Raw genomic sequence first — 13091 nt, 5'->3', positions numbered from 1 at the left:
GTCCCTTTAGACGTTGTGGCTTCTCCCTACAGACATCATGGATTCTGATGTCAGGGTCAGAATCCCGGTCTTATATAGGATGCACACTGCGGAGTTCATAGTAAAAGCATAAACAGCTGGTCCTGCTGTTACAATTAGTCCTACTCTTTTGTTCTGTGTTTTGACAACACCCAGGTCAGGATGTCAGAAGGAGGTGTTTGCAGAAAACCGGCTTTCCATCTGGTTTCACTCTCCCTTTGATGTGGTTTTGTCAACATTCAGGTCCCATCTGGCGTTACTGTCCTTTTGAGGTTATGAATGAGGTGTTTGCAGAGATTGTTTTCCCATGAGACTGGTTTCACTGTCCCTTTGAAGATCAAGGAGGTTAGGATGTTTACTGTCCCTTTGAGGCTGTTTGGGCAATTCCTAGGTCAAAAAGGTCAAGTTAGCAGATACTTGTCAGTGTTCCCTCTAAGCGGGCGGGTGTTGTGAGCAAACTTTTTTCACTGTGAGCTAAAAATATCGGGCGCCAGCAAGTTATGAGCCAAATAAATATGTTGCTTTCTACCACAGAACTTCCTTACGTTTGTATGGAATCTATCCCCTTTCAACTTTAGAGAGTGCCCTCTCGTTCTCCCTGCCTTAGCTACTAAGTCTATTCCCTTCAGTACCTTGAATGTTTCTATCATGTCCCCTCTCAATCTCCTCTGCTCAAGGGAGAAGAGGCCCAGTTTCTCTAATCTTTCGCTGTACGGCAACTCCTCCAGCCCCTTAACCATTTTAGTTGCTCTTCTCTGGATCCTTTCGAGTAGTACCGTGTCCTTCTTAAAGTACCAGTGCTGGACGCAGTACTCCAGGTGAGGGCGTACCATGGCCCGGTACAGCAGCATGATAACCTTCTCTGTCTCTTCAGTCCAGCATCTGCCCCTTCCATTCACTGTCTGTCTTTCCCTGCCATCTCTCCTCCTGCCCCCCCCCCCCACCCCCCAATTTGGTCTAGCATCCATCATCTTCCTTCTGTTCCCCTCATGGTCTGGCATCTCTATCCTTCCCTCCCCCCTGTGGTTTTTAGCATATCTCTCTTCTCATTTCCTCCACTCAGATCTGATCATTCTCTGCTCTCTCTTCCCTTTTCTTCTCTGGTCTTCCTTCTCTATTTTCTGCCTCCATCTAAATTAAATTCTTTCTTACTATTTAGTCCCGTTTCCCTCTTTTCACTGTGTCTACACACAGCTTGTCACCCCTTTCCCTCACCCCTCCATTATCTTACTATTTTCTTCCCCCTTTATTTATCTCCTCCTTCCATCCAGTATGTGTTCTTTCCCCACTTCCATTCAGCATCTGCTCTCCCTTCTCAACTGACATCCATCTGCCTTCTGCTCTCTCTCCCTTCTTCTCACTTCCATCTTCTGTCCCCTTCTCTCTCTCTCTCATCTCCTCCCTTCCATCATCTGCCCCTTCTCTCTCTCTCTCTCTCCCCCCCCCCAACTTCCATCATCTGCCCCCCTTCCCCTCACCTTTGTGGGTCACTTTCTTTCCCCTGAGGGTGGCTCATGTCACAGGGGAAGCTTTGGCCGAGCAGAACCGCTTGATTGACAGTGGAACTTACTTGATTGATGTCGATGCTGGGGCCCGTTGCCGTTTGAAGGAAAAAAAAAAAGGTGGAAAAAAGGAACCTGTAAAGGCGAGAGGAAGGGAAACCTCCAGGACAGCTGCTTTTTGCCCTCCTTCAGCGGCCCAAGAGTTCAGACCAGCAGCGGCAGCTCTGTATGCTTTTAACTTCGGCACAGAGCTGCCCCTAATCAATAGTTTAGCGCGGTTTCATGAGGCAGCCTCGGGGCCTTTGATAGCCGGCCCGCTTCGATGATGCGATGTGGGCCGGCCTAGCAAAGGCCCCGAGGCTGCCTTATGAAACCGCGCTAAACTATTGATTAGGGGCAGCTCTGTGCCGAAGTTAAAAGCATACAGAACTGCCGCTGCTGGTCTGGAGGTGCGGAGACAAGGCAGGAGGCAAACGCGGTGGAAGGCAGGAGTCCCGGCACAGCGACTGCAACAGGAAGTTGCAAGTCAGCTGACGCCGGCCTTTCGTTGCGGCGGGGACCGAATCCTTCGCGGACCGGCAAGATTTTGTTTGCGGACCGGCGGTTGAAGAACTGTGCTCTACACTGTGTGCGCTGTGATGAGAAACTTGTGCGCTGCGAGGTAATATTTTGTGCGCCAGCGCACCCCAGCGCAGCTTAGCGGGAACACTGCGGACTGTCCCCTTCCTTTTGATATAGTCTTTAGTTATTTGAGCAGCTTGCCTGCAAAGGAAGTCAGGTTCATGTGCATATGTGGAAGATACACTGGTAGATGCTGGTGTGTCTATGTTAGTATCCACAATGCCACAAGACAAAGACCATAACTAGCAGTGGAGGAGAAGGGCTCAGATGAGAGGTCAAGTGAAATACGAGTTTGAACTAGCTGTGGAAGCCGAGTGGAAAAGGGAGGGGGCGGAGGTAACATGATTGTAATGATGAAGGAAGCTGAATTTTGAACAGACTGTGCAGTAGGGGGAGAGTTTTGGTAACGCATTCAAAAAGAAAAACTCCTGAGGAACACGAACCCTTTCATATCGATAGCAGATTCCGGTGTGAAGCAACATAGCGAAGGGTCCAGATAAAACCCAGAAATGATGTCAAATGCATCTGGCATCCTTTTCTTTATAAAGCCCATAATCATGGCTATCGTATCATTATAACAGCAAGCCTTTGTGCTTAATGGCACAACTTACTAGAGAATGACACAGAGACAAAATTCATCACCGTTCCCGTCCCCGCGGATAACCACATGTCATTCTTTAAGGAGAGAGGGAAGAATCAGAGCATGAATGGCCACAATTACTGACCCTCAAGCTTTGCGTTGAAGAATGCTGGTGTAGAAGGACTGAGGTTGAAACAGACACTGAAGAATGACAGTCTCTGGTATCCAGAGCAGATATTGTGATGTCATAATGCCACCAGTGCCTAAGAGCCAGTCACATCAGTGATGTCATAATGGCTTCATTATCCTTGGCTCACATAAGAATCAGAGTATGAATGGCCACAACTATTACCCTCAAGCTTTGCGTTGAAGAATGCTGGGGTAGAAGGACTGAGGTTGAAATAGACACTACAAAATTACATGGGATTATTTCCCGCAGTTATCCACGGGGACGGGAATGGTGATGAATTTTGTCTCCGTGTCATTCTCTACAACTTACGTCTTCCAAAGGGAAGTTCCTCTCAGATTAGGCATAAACATATCTTCTTTACCACCTGATTATAAGTGCAAATATAAAATCTACATTTAAATCAGCTATTTTCTGAGGCTATGGTCAATATGTCAAATTAATTGTAACCCTTTCCTGTCCAGATTAGTATTAGCCAGGACACTTACAGATAATACAGGGTGTCCCAAAAGTCTCTACACACTTTTTTTTTCCTATTTCGTTCCAGGTATCTTTCGGAGAGACTTCAGGCCATCGGCAAAAGAATAAGCCCCGTAACCTGTCACAGCTTGAGGAAAGAACACGCACGGCCTGCAGCGAGGTTGGGGATGTCGGAGAGGCTCGCATCCGAAGGTGGCTGAAAGTTATCGAAAATGGAGGCGCTCATGTGGAAGTATACAGCTAGTCTTCGAGGCGTTGGAACGCGATGGCAAGTCTAGCAAGTAAAATCGCGACGACTCTTTTGTTGATGCTAAGAATATGAATAAATTCAGTTACTTGCGTAACTTTTAAGAATTTATTAAAAGTGTGTAGTGCCTTTTGGGACACCCTGTATATTTGTTTTTGTTGGTGGGTCTAGGTCAGGAACGCTATCTGCTGAGAGGCCATTGGCAAAACCATTCATAGCCTCCTCATTCCACAGGCACGATGCTTCAGTCCCGACTAGAATTGGGGTTCTGAACCAAAAACGTTTCCTTAAAATGAGTGTTTAAGAAAAGGGACAAAAATCAAGACAAGCAGAAGAAAACAAAATACGCATCAATTTGTTTTTTCTGGACTTTAAACTCTCTTTATCCCTTCATCCCAGATGGGGGCAGTCGCTTTTTCTTTATAGATCCTCAGGATCTTCGTCCCCCCTCCTGTTTCTCAGGTAAGCGCTTCAGACGTGTACAATATGTATAATATTCAGCGGAAGACGGCTGATTATCTCCGCTGTATATTCGTGACTTAGCCACGTGACTTAGCCAGCTAGCCATGAATATTCAAACTCTAAGGTAGCCCGCCTACCTTTGGCCACTATTGACTTGGCCAGTTAAGTTAACGCTGGCCAAAAACCTTGGATATTCAGCGCCAGTCACCAGAAACATCTCAACATTAAATATCTAGGCTCACCACCACCCATGGGACTTAGCCGAACTACCTCTTGCGGTCTGAATATCAGTCCCTTACCCTCTTAGGGCTTGGGAAAGTCCCTTCTCTTCAGCTTAGAAATGAATTCTCATTCTTTAACACATTTTCCTCATGTTCAGTCTCTATGGACAAGAAAGCGGTAAGGACCCAGGACTTGGGTCTCATGTCCAATCACTTGGGCGTCCAACCCTTTCCCTGATTTGAATGTGGAACTAGTTGCAGCTTTTCTCTCTTCTTTCTGAGGACAGGAAGTGATCTCCGGGATGATTGTTCCTTTCTCCTCCTTAAGGCATCTTGTGCTTCTGGATTCAACTGGTTTTCAGATTTACAACAAGTCTCCACTCTTTACTTACGGGAAGAGGCCCCACTCATGGCCTTTCCCTTCTCCTCCTTAGTTCTTGCAAAAAAGACTAAGGTCCTAATAGACTCCAGAGCAGGAAACCACTACTATGTGGACCACTTTGTGCCTCCTTACTCAACTCCTATAGTTCTCGAAAAACACAAAACCCCAACCATAACAAACGTAGTAATAAACTCAATCACATACCCCATTCAACCCAGCCTAAAACTACTAGGAGTGGTGATAGACAGATGCTGTACCATGCAACCACAAATCCACAACACAATCCAGAAATCATTCGTGGTCATACAAAACTTAAGGCAAATCCAAAAATTCTTCGACAGAAAACAATTCCAGCTCATGGTCCAATCCCTAGACCTAGGACTTCTAGACTACTGCAACATCCTCTATCTTCCCTGCCCTGCAGTCATGATAAAACAACTACAAACAGTACAAAACATAGCCCTGAGACCGATCTATTCACTGAAGAAATACAACCTCATCACCACCGCATATCTCGACTCACACTGGCTCCCAATACAAGCAAGAATACTATTCAAATTTTACTGTCTACTATTTAAAGTCATGAATGGAGACAGTCCTCCCTACTTGAACAACTGCCTTATCCGAACTACCACAACCAGGCAAAGGAGAACTCAGACACCATCCAGTCACCCCCCAATCAGAGGCATCAAAAGCAAGAAAATGTACGATGGCCTACTGGCCACACAGGCAGCAAAGTAGACCATCAACTCTCCAATCTACTGATCACGACACCAGACTACAAAACTTTCAGAAGAGAAATAAAATCCCTGCTATTCAAGAAATCCATCAAGACAAACTAACACTGCAGGAAGCATTTCAATCTTCCCCAGACCCCACAACCTTCTAACTAAATTATCTATCTTGTAATGACCCTGGTACAATGTCCAGATCTCCCCCAAAGTAACCCGCTCTACTTTGTAACTCTCCTGGAAATGTCCAGATAACCTCTTGTGTCATCTGCCTTGAACCGCAAGGTAATGGCGGAATAAAAGTCACTAATGCAATGTAAAGATAAACAAAGGTTCCTTCCAAAACAGACCACACTTTAGTTTGAGTGGCAGGACTCCGAAGCAGGCATCCAGAATATTCCTCTTTCCATTGTGACAACCTGTTACACAAACCTTTGAGTAATGTCTCATGGTCATTTCCCAGTATGGGGGGTAGCTTAGGAAGCAGGAGACCTGGTTTTCACATACAGAATGACATGGGGGACAAATTTTCACCGTCCCTACGGGATCTCTCTCTATCCCTGTCCCATCCCCCACGAGTTCTGTCCCTGTCTCTGCCCCATTCCTGCAAGCTCTTGTCCTCATCTGCACAAGCCTCAAACACTTTAAAATCATTAGTGTTCAAGGCTTATGCAGTTAAAGCAGTGGTCTCAAACTCGTGGTACACCAGGTACTATTTTGGGTTCATAGACAACGGCGCGAAAGACAAAGGCGCGCCCAGACAATTGAGCGCAGCGCGGAGGTGCGCGCCGCTCAAAATTACTGTTTTTAGGGGCTCCGACAGGGGGTTTTGTTGAGGACCCCCCCACACTTTACTTAATAGACATCGCGCTGGCGTTATGGGGGGTTTGGGGGGTTGTAACCCTCCACATTTTACTGTAAACTTAACTTTTTCCCTAAAAACAGGGAAAAAGTGAAGTTTTCAGTAAAATGTGGGAGGTTACAACCCCCTACACCCCCCACAATGCCCTCACAATGCGGTGCGATGTCTATTAAGTAAAGTGGGGGGGGTTCCCCCCCACACCCCCCCGGTCGGAGCCCTAAAAACAGTAATTTTGAGCGGCGCACACCTCTGCGCTGCGCTCAATTATCTGGGCGCGCCTTTGTCCCAGCGTGCTTTTGACCTGACACCACTATTTTGAGGCCCTCGGTATGTGTATCATAATCACAAAAGTAAAATGAAACAGTTTCTTGATCATATGTCTCTTTAGCTATATTAGCCAAAAGGAAAGATTTATAAACTATAAAGAGTTTTACCTCATGCAAAATTGTCATTTCTTTAATAAGACATTACATTTTTTTTCTGCGGCCCTCCAAGTATCTACAAATCCAAAATGTGGCCCTGAAAAGAGTTTGAGTTTGAGACCACTGGGTTAAGAAGAGCTTGCCAGAAATGAGACAGGGACAGAACTCGTGGGGATAGGACGGGGATATTGAGATCCCACAGGGCCAAAGTTGTCCCCGTGTCATTCTCTGTGGCCTGCAAAAGGGCAGAGATGCTTCCAACCGTCTAGCTGAAGACGGCTGGGGCCAGAACAGGATTTCAGTCTTTTGGCTGGAGCCGACTCCAGCCAGGTAAGTGAGAGGTAGCGGCTCCAATGGCATAAAAACTGTTGACGAGGGGGGTGGGGGGGGGGGGGCACTGCAGAAGCCATAGTCCCGCTGGAGCTCTGAACCCAGAGGTAAGGAACTTTTTTTCATGGCGCTCTCACTATTTATTTGGGAATTTCTGTTGTTAATGTTTTGGTTTTCTAGTGCTATGAAAGTGCCAAAATAAATGCTGTTTGAACTGCTTGGTATTTCACCCTCCCCAGTCTCCCACTGATGCTTTTCGATCATTTTATGTGGTCAATGATGGGGGCCGGTGTGCTGAGTGAACACAGTGTCATGACCTGTGTCGCGGAGTCCAGCGTCCAGTACAAACAGATGATGAGCTGGACATGGTCCCATCCCAGCCTGTGGTCACTAACACTTGTCTCAGATTCGGAGCCAACATTTAATCATTCTCATCTCTTGTTTACTCCAAATTCTTGGTCTGTGAGTCAAATTGCCTTGAAACAGTGGTGTAGTAAGGCCCGGGAGGGGGGAAGGGGGCAAGGGAGCGGATTGCCCCGGGCGCTGTCTTGGTGGGGGTGCCGGCACCTCCCAGCCCCCTCGTGGCACGCTTGTGCCCTCCCTTCCCCCTACCCCCAATCTCTTTAAATCTTCACCAGTGTGAGCAGCTTCTCAGGTCTGCTGCGCGCGTCAGCCTAGCTCCTCTCTGAAATCACTTCCGGGTCGTGGAGCCACTTCAGTCTGGCACAGAGTAAACATGGCCTGTTCGGTGCTACCTGAATTCAATTTTAAATCCATTTGTTGACAGGTCAGGAAATGCTTCCTGTCACTGTAGCAACGACCTGCAAACGGTGCCATAACTTCTAAGATGTCAACTGCTGGAAAACGCAGGCGTGAAAAGGTGGCAATGAGTACAGGGTTGCCAGACGTCCTCCTTTTCGAGGACGTGTCCGGCAGTTCGGACGGCTTTACAAAATCCGGCATTTTGTCTGGGTTTTGATAAGCTTCCCATCAAAATCGCATCGGGAAAGGGCATGCGCGGATGCTTCTGGGGTGTGGTTGGGGGTGTGGCCATGGTTCCATAACTGGGCGGGCCTAGGGACGTGCATGTGACATCATTATGTTGCGTCCACGCATGTGTGGATGCCGGCTGGGGGCGGAGCCAGGAGGGCCTGGGGCGTGGCCATGGTTCCGGATTTTCCTTTGGGAAAATCTGGTAACCCTAAATGAGTAGTTTGAGGACATGAGAGCCGGGAGACTCTGTCATGTTCTTTCAAGCATGCTCTAATCTCATGGAGCTTAGTCCATTACTTTCCCTTTCATTATTGTTAAAATCCTCTTATTGCGACAGACTTTTCCACGCTGTTACTGCATCGCAGATCCATCTGCTGCCTGCTAATGGGGATGGCTTGAGAGTCGCATGCCTTAAAAAAAGAAATCACAGGCGGTTATGGAGTTTTGCAGAACTGGGTATGCCATGTCCTCCTGGTGACGCATGCATCTTTAGGAATTTCAGGCAGATGAAAGGTATATTTGGAAATGGAAGAGCTGTGAAAGGTGTAGAGATTAATAAATTAAGAAACGTAGGTTGTCATTCCCTAGGCTTGAATGTGGAAGGTTTGAAGATTAACACATTCATTCCTGGAAATTGTCATTCACTGGCCTTGAACATTAATTTAACATAAGCAAAAGCGCACCAGGTCGCAGGGCTGTTGATGGGGAAAGGTTAAAAACAAAAACACGAGGAAATCCCGAATTTGATTTGACAGGTTGGGTTTATTAGTCCAGGATAATAACATATGAACTGCCTGGTACGTAGACCAAGTGCTGCTTGCCAGGATGAGAAGAAATAAGTTCTTGTGAAGATATCTACAAAAACACCCTGCCACCCATGGTGCCAGGGCATGAAACCTCAAGGGTTCCAAAAGCCTGCCTCACATACTCCCCTGCCATGAGCAAAACTTGCTCCTATGACTCATGCAATTTAACCCACACCTCCAGCTTATTTCTCTCCATCCCTAGGTCATTAAAAAAAGACTTGGATAATTTCCGAAAAGTCCATAAGCTATTATTAAGATGGAGTGAGAATGACCCGTGACAAAATTCATCACCTTTCCCGTCCCGGCAGATAACCGCGGGAAACCATCCCTTATCATTCTTTAGTGTCTATCTCAACCTCAGTCCTTCTACACCAGCATTCTTGAATGCAAGGCTTGAAGGTCAGTGGCTGGGCCCGTTCATACTCTGATTCTTATGTGAGCCAAATATAGGATAATCAAGCCATTGTGACATCACTGATGAGGCTGGCTCTTAGACATTGGTGGAATGAGGCATTATGACATCACAATCTCAGCTCTGGAATGTTGCTATTCTTTGAGTTTCTCCCAGGGTTGGCCACTGTTGGAAACAGGATATTGGACTAGATGGACCTTCAGTCTATCCTAGTTTGACAGCTTGTATGTTCTTATGTTAGCCAAGTATAGGACAATCAAGCCATTGTGACATCACTGCTGAGGTTGGCTCTTAGGCATTGGTGGAATGAGGCATTATGACATCACAATCTCAGCTCTGGAATGTTGCTATTCTTTGAGTTTCTCCCAGGGTTGGCCACAGTTGGAAACAGGATTTGTTCTGTCCCAGTATGGCAACTCTTATGTTCTAACAACCCCCCGAACCCCGTTTCACCTAATGCTACCTGCTCCAGTCCCAGTGTCTTCCCTTTTCTATGTCCCTGAAGAAAGAAGTTATGTCACAGGGATCATTAAGCAAAACAATGCAGAGCTTGGGAAAGAGAAACTGTCTTTAAACAGACTGGGGGAGAGTGATCTGAGAGAGAAGGGGGGGAGGTGTACATTGATGGGAGGTGCCAAACCAACAGTGGCTCTGGGTTCTTAGTCCCTTGAGCTGGCCCTACGTGGTGCAAATGCATTTTCATCAGCTTTACTTATAACTGCGCCAGCCAGTTAAATGGAGTAAGTGGAGCCTCTGCGAGAATACCCTAGTTCCAATGGCAAGCGGTGCGGTCCTTGCAGACGCTACAGTATATTATTTGTATAATTTCAATGCCGGGTTAAGTCAATGTTGACATATATTTGTCATGTTGATCTCATAAAAAAGGATTATAATCTGCAAACAATTTAGTATGTGGAAGGAAAAGTCACATATTTTGGAAATTTCTAGGAGTCTGTATATAAACCATGATGTGGCAGGATTAGTCTGCGTGTTTTCGCTTCGCCACCGTGGCTTGGTCTCCTGGCTGAAGAGTTTGGTGAGTTAAGGTGTGTGGTTGAGATGATTCACAGAGGAGAAGGAAGGCTTACCAGCAGAAAAGAGGCCTGAAACGGTTCACCCTGGATGAGGAAGCTCGATTTCCGTCTTCGATCCCTCAGATAGAGGCATGAGCCCGAGATAGCAGTAAGCTCAGGAAAAGAGCTGTTAAGTTGCTAGAAGGCACCACCGTTAACAGCAGTTGAATGCGCTGGGATCACGCGCTGTTATGTACAGCCTACGAATCCCAGGAGGCTGTGCGGCTCTTTCAGCCGTGAAGTACAAAGCAACCAAAAGCGACTCCGTGACGTCAGATGCACGCGACAATCTAGCTGGAAGGAAGGGGGGGGGAGCGATAACCTTAAAAGTTATTTTTTATTTATTTATTTTAATTTGGCATTGATATATGAAATGTACAATACGCATGGAGAGCGCGGGGTTAATCCGTTATTTTCTCTCCATGCGCATTACAAATCCAAGATTCACTCCCGCGCATGCTAATAGCATTCCAAAAAAATATTTCTAACGCTTATGTACATGAAAGTTTACATATATTTAAAGTTTAGATATATTTTGAATTTTTTGCGGGGTAGATATATATTTTTAATGGGGTTCTTAACATGCACGCGGCAGTTGCTAGGCAGGAATAGAGAGGCGGCTTTTAGCGCTGATTCTGATGCTGTAGATGTGGAGGACCCGGTGGGGCAGGTAAATAGCTGAGCGTGGGGGCGGGGAGGTGCCAGACCTCAGCGTGTGGAAAGGAGGGTTCAGCTGCAGGTGGCCCCCTATCTTTGGGCAACCTAGGGCATTTTACCAGGCTCGCTCAACGGTAACTACGCCCCTGCCCCAGGTCCGCTGTTGTTTCATGTCCAGCGTTTCTTCCGTGTATTGTATAGTACCATTTCTTTGCATTTCTGCAGGCAACATTTTTCACCCTGAATTTCCTTACATTAAAACTTAGCTTTACGTTACTCAAACTCAATTGTAAAAAAAAAAAAATATTCAATTAGACCAATTAAAACATAAGAGCAACATATAAAACACTTTTTATGGCACCTCTTGGTTGATGTGGTCCACCAGGGCCCTGCAGTGACTAATGTTGGCCCCGACCTGCTGCATGAGCCAGAGGTCTATAATTGACCCTATTGGCCCTGTGTGTTAAAGTTGTGAGACAAAAGATGCAGTGCAGGGAAAAGCCTCTCTCAAAATCATTTTCAAGAACGCTAAAATAAATGTATTATCAAATTAGACCATCTAAGCTCTTTATAAGAATAGCCTTAGTGGGTCAGACCAATGGTCCATCAACCTCAGCAGCCCGTTCTCATGGTGGCCAATCCAGGTCCCTAGTACCTGGCCAAAACCCCAAAAGTAGCAACATTCCAGCATCTCAAAGAATAGCAAGATTCCGGAACCCCAATGAGAGCAACATTCCAGAGCTGAGATTGTGATGTCATAATGCCTCATTCCTCAGCAGTGATGTCACAATGGATTTATTGTCTTATACTTGGCACACGTAAGAACATAAGAATAGCCTTATTGGGTCAGACCATTGGTCCATCAAACCCAGCAGCCTGTCCTCATGGTGGCCAATCCAGGTCCCTAGTACCTGGCAAAAACCCAAAGAGTAGCAACATTCTAGAACCCCCAAAGAATAGCAGGGTTCCGGAATCCCAGAGAGTAACAAGATTCTAGAATCCCAAAGAGTAGCAACATTCCATGCTACCGATCCTGGTCAAGCAGTGGCATCCCCCATGTCTTTCTCAATAACAGACTATGGACTTTTCCTCCAGGAACTTGTCCAAACCTTGCTTAAAACCAGCTACGCTGTCCGCTCTTACCACAAAGCAACATCATCAAAGTGTGACATCAAATGAATAGAATCTTGTTCTAAGAACTAGTTACTATTCTTTCTGCTCAGCTAAAATAATCATGTGCTTCAACACCGTAAGACTCGTGGGAGAGATTAGCATTTATTAGCATATTTATTTAATCACATTCTGGTCTGTTGGCTCGCCCTCCTTGTGCTCGTTTGAAACATCTGTATGATCTCAGTTCAGAATCACTTTACACAATCAATAGAAGCTTGCGTATTTTGCTGGAAATGGTCCCATTTGATTTATAGCTTGCTCGGCTCAATTATTTTTGGCACTGCACTTGGGTACCTTCCAGATGACAAATGCTCTCTGCTCCACTCAGCGCTTCCTGCTCTCACTGCTGGACGCGGGAGTTAATCCAACACTCGGCCATTAGAGCCTGGCAACAGCCTGCGTTATAACAGAAGAATGCGACAAAAGACGCAGACAAAATACAGAAAGTACGGCTGTCTTCTAAGGATATATAGAAAGGGAAAATGTTAAAGTTTCTTTGCAGTTCTTTTGGCCTGGTGGGTGGAAACATTTTCAGTGCGTTCCACACACATTCCTTGTTAATTTATGGGTTACTGCGCATTAATCCACTAATTCTGGGAACGCGTGCACCCAACTGCACGCTAAGCGCTAGATTCGCTAAAGTCCACAAATCGCTCCGATTCGTGTCCTATCCATTTCCGAGTCATTCAGGCCGATCGAGTCAGTAAAAAAGCTTGTTCATGCAAATGGTCAAATCGTAAACACGGCCCCCCCCCCCATTCGCGCACACGTCTCGCTGTATCATCGATCGACCCGCGTGCGCACTGTATCCTTGTTGGTTTTGAAGCACATAACGCACGTGCTAGCTCTTTAGAACGGCACTGCGTAGATGTGGGGCGGGGTTTAATCGCAGACGTCATTGGCGGGCTCCGAATGCGCCTGCCGCAAAGCAT

At 46.4% G+C, this 13091-nt stretch overlaps 1 protein-coding gene across 1 annotated transcript in view; it reads left to right on the top strand.

The window, feature by feature from the left end:
• The window catches only part of P2RY2 (purinergic receptor P2Y2), a 92021-nt gene extending 88324 nt beyond the window's left edge, over positions 1-3697 (top strand). Inside the window, exon 2 of the transcript XR_004539936.1 lies at positions 3456-3697. The gene's annotated coding sequence lies outside the window, so the exon portion shown is untranslated. The remainder of the gene's footprint in view (positions 1-3455) is intronic.
• Positions 3698-13091: the final 9394 nt, after the last annotated feature.

The sequence above is a fragment of the Geotrypetes seraphini genome, chromosome 6, assembly GCF_902459505.1.
Source record: "Geotrypetes seraphini chromosome 6, aGeoSer1.1, whole genome shotgun sequence".
Classification (NCBI taxonomy): Eukaryota; Metazoa; Chordata; class Amphibia; order Gymnophiona; family Dermophiidae; genus Geotrypetes; species Geotrypetes seraphini.
This window is presented reverse-complemented; position numbering and strand designations above follow the sequence as displayed.